The sequence below is a fragment of the Apium graveolens genome, chromosome 4 (assembly GCF_009905375.1).
Source record: "Apium graveolens cultivar Ventura chromosome 4, ASM990537v1, whole genome shotgun sequence".
Classification (NCBI taxonomy): Eukaryota; Viridiplantae; Streptophyta; class Magnoliopsida; order Apiales; family Apiaceae; genus Apium; species Apium graveolens.
In genome coordinates this window covers 133,906,625-133,911,070 of record NC_133650.1, presented here as the reverse complement: position 1 = coordinate 133,911,070, position 4,446 = coordinate 133,906,625, and positions in this window count along the sequence as shown.

Genomic DNA, 4,446 nt, shown 5'->3' with positions numbered 1-4,446 from the left:
GTGTTTTGCTTAACTTATCATCAAACTAATACACATATTCCTAACAATCTCCCCCTATTTATGTCTACTAGAACTGTAGGCATAAATTTGGGTTTAGCTTGATGATAACAAAACACTTAACAAATATATAAACTGTAAAAAAGCAGAAATTCAAAAGTGCTACAAAAGTGTATGTGCTGAGATGAAATTGAAGAAATACATTGTTTCCAAGGGTGCTCCTTTAGCCTGAGCAAATTACTTTCTTTTCCTTTGATCCCTGGTTTTCTTTCCTAGCCTCCTGTCATTCTCCTCTATTTGAAGTTGAAGTTGTCTGTAGAATTCAGCTTCATCTTCTTCATTGATATCTAACTTAGACTGCATATCCTTGAGAGTTTCATTACTGGCAATCTTTAGCTGATCTTCAATTCTGAAAAATCTTCTGACTCCTTTGTTGTCTCTGAACTCCATCAACCAATGAGGTGATTTGTGAATTATAATACCTCTCTCTTGAATGAGTAAAGTTCTAGGCAAGGCATTGGGCTCCCTCCAAGTTTTCCTTATGTTGGCAATCTTGTTGAGAATCTCAGTCCTGGCAGTCCTGGTAAAGCCAGAATCCTTTTGTATGGCTGAGTAGACTCTAATCAAGGTAGAGTAGCCTTCATTCAGAATTCTGTGAAGAGGCCATATTCTTTCCCCAGCTCCTTTGTATTTGAACACTAGTCTTTCTGGTAGCTGTCTGTAGGCAGCTATTCCCCTTACATCCTCCAGCTCATCCAGATAGAGTTCAATGTCTTAAAATTCTTTTATGTCACTGATGTGAACATAATCATCTTTAGAGGTTTGAGGTTTAGGCTTAGGCTTCTGTGTGAATTTGATTGAGGCTTTAGAGGGTGTTGATTTGATTCTTCTTTTCTGCTTCTTTGATGGTGTAAAAGAGGTTAGGAAGGTGGGCAATTTGATGGTGTCCCAATCAATTGGTTCCTCCTTAGGAATGATTGGTTCACCATGAATGTTTATGAAGGGGTCAGGCACAATGGGTTCATGAATAGAGGGTAGTGGTTTGGATATTGATTGGTTTTCTTCAGTCTCATCTACCATCTTTCTCTTTGCATTGACCTTCTTTCTATTCCCTTTCTGCCATTCTTCCTTACTTCTTTCCTCCATCTCAGTACCAACCATGTCCCCCATAGCTCTATCTTCACCTTTGTCCTCAATTTCTTTCTGTTCTTCAGCCTGACTTAACTTTAGCTGTTTTTCAAGCTTTGCTTGTGCTCTTTTGTTAGCCTTTAGCTGTTTGGCTTCTTCTTTCAACCTCTTGGTTTCTTCCCTCTTCGCTATTGAGAATTTGGGATGTCCTTGCATCACATAGATGTTCTTTCCCTCTCTAAAGATAACAGCCATGTTTCTCCTTACAGCCTCATCCATGTTCTCTTTGAGCTTTATGATACTTCTACCCAAAAGCTTGTCTTCATCAGGCTTTGGAAGAGGAAAATCCACTCCTTTCATTTGAGCAAGGCTTAGAGGGTTCTTTGTAGAGTCCTTGTTGAAGCTGTTGTTGGGCTTGAGAACCATAGGTTGCAGATCTTTGGAAGAAGTTTCTCCATCCTTATGCCTCCCTACTGGCTTGAGTTCCATACTAATTGATTCCACTTTTGTGCTATGCTTCACAGATTGTGATTGAGAAGTTGTAGAACCAAATATTAGTTGCATCTTTTCATCAATCTTCTTCCTTTGCTCTTTGACTTGCAATTCAGTTGCTGCTATCTGGATTAGATCAATTCCATCTAGCTTTCCTTTGACTTGAATTGGTGGAGAAGTTGTGATGACAGGAACTAGCACTTGAGAAATCTGAACTGTTGTAGATGGCTCTCCTTCCCCTTCCCCTTTATTCTCCCCCTTTTTGTTATCATCAAGGGTAGGGGTCAAGCCTTGTACTTTTGCCAGCTGCATGAGTAGATTTGTTTGAGTTTGTTAATTCTGAAGAATGGTGACCATAGAGTCTTCAATGATTTGAACCCTATCTTCCAATCTGGCCAGCCTCTTATCAGCATCAGATGCTTTCCTCAGTCTCCCCAAAAAATCTTGCATAGTACCATAGGGTATAACTGAATCAAATTTCTCAGCATTGTAGGATTTCAGATCAGCAATGTCCTGCTTGAGCTCATCCACACTTAGATTTTGTTGGTAATGCTGCAACTGCAAGAGATGCAGAGATTCCAGATGAGCTTGAAGAATTGCCTTGGTACTAGCATCTTGAGTCTCCTGAAAGGCCTTTTGAATTGTCATGACTTGTCTGACCAAAGTGACACCAAATTCTCCTGGTGTTGGTGATTTGGCCAGTGCCCATTCAGGAAGAGCAGGAGCAGAACTTGGGCCTTCTACTCCCCCTAAGTTCATGCTCTCATTCAAAGAATTAGAGTCATCATCATTAGAATTTACTCCAAATTCTTCAGATGGCTCACCAGCTTGAGAAGGCAGCCTGTTGACAGCAACTTTGTCTCTGAGAAGAGATTCTGAAGTGTGTACAATGTGTAGTGTCTGTTCTGCCTCCACATTGCCCTGAGCAGCCAAAAATTGAAAGGCTGAAACAGGGTGAGTAAAAGTGTCAGCATCCAAGGAAATGTTATCAATGACAGCTTTGTAATGTTGCTGAAATTGTCTTTCCTTATCTGCATCATCCACTTTCATTAACTCACTAGCAATGGCTGGATCCACCCTTATAGCTTCTATACCTGCCTTTCTCTCAATTTCTCTTTGTTCTTGCATCAGGGGCTCCCCCTGGCTCACACACACCCTCACACCCTCACCTTCACCTTCTAAGGTGGCACTCCTCTCACTTACTTTTGCCATGCTGGAAGAAATAGCATGCATTTGGTGACTCTTAACCTCTCCTTTTGCCTGGGAGCAATCCAGCCTCTCACTCAAAAAATCACTCCCTTCCCTCAAACCTAAAAGTGATTGTACAGTTGCCATGTCCTCTACAGTTGGAATTGTTTCTGTTAAGTGTGTAGAGACCATCAACGGATAGGGAATATCCGTTGAAGTGGAAACTGATGGTATCAACGGATAACTGCTGTTAAGCTTATCCATTGAAGAACAACCACTTGTCAACGGATGAGAGATATCCGTTGAAGAAGGAAAAGATGTAGATATAGAAAGTGACATAATTGTTGAATCTGTGTGGATTGATTTTAAGTGTGGTGACACAGATTCTGCAACTACATCTGAAAGAATTGGCTGATGATCCAACAAATCATCTAAAAGATGATGATCACCAGGTTTTGAGTGGGGCTCCTCCCTGAGTTTTAATGAGGGAGAATCAGGAATTGATGTGAATATCATATCCACATCCAGAGAGGGTGTTGGAGAGCTTGATGAATGGTGTATTTCTATATTAAGAGAATGGGGCTGTGATTCCACATTTGCTGGAATCACATCATGCTAAATTTGAGAAGGCACAGATACTGGTGGATGTATCTATGCTGTGTGTGTCCCTTGTGTGGAAACTAGGGTTTTGGCCTTCTTCTTCCTTGAAAAGGCTTTAATTGGTGAATGTGTAGCTTCAGTGTCCCTCCCTCTTTTGTTCTGTGTCCCTGGTTGGGGACTATTTTCAATAGTTACATCCTTTTGGGAGGATGCAACTAGGGATGTGCTGGACTCCTTTTGAACCACCACAGTCTTTTGAGAGACTGTGGCTTGGCTGGTTTTGGTACCACTCACCTCTCCCACCTTATCCTGGGGGGCTTTTTGATGTTCACCCCTCCCCTCACCACTCACACCATGTTCACTCCCTTCAGGGTTTATGGTAGTTGTTACAACTGTTGTCTTTTGAGAAACAACAGAGGTAGGTTTCTTTGACTTGACTTTGGAAACTTTAGATTTGGTGGCTTTGGTAGGAGCCTGTTTGGACAAAGACACAGGTTCCATAGCCACACTAGAAGGCAAAGAAACATTGGGGTTGGAAATAGTAGGAGTTATAGAAATATTTACCTCACTTACCTGTGGTGCATTCATGATTGGCAAGTATACCAATGGCACCTGGCTGTTGAGGTACATTCTCAAAAGGTCTGCAAGGACCCTTTTCTCTTGTGCCCAGCATTTGAGTTTATTATTCTCATTGGATATAACCAAACCTTCAGCAACATGGTTAGCCAATAACATAAAGAATCTAGCAAAGTAGATGTTATGTGGTCTATTAGCTTTGTTGCCTAATCTGGAACCTAATTCTAGCATAACACAGTTGCTAAAATTAAAGTACCTATCAGAAACTAGCATAAAGAGCATATTAACAAGAGATGAAGTGATAACATCAAAATTGCTAATCTTCCCAGAGAAAACCTTAATAAAGGCATCTCCAAGAAAACTCCATTCTTTCCTAAGGCCTTTCCTTCTAATACTACCTAAACTAGCAGAATCAAAAGCATAGCCTATGGAATCTAGCATTGCAGCGACATCTTTATCAGTATG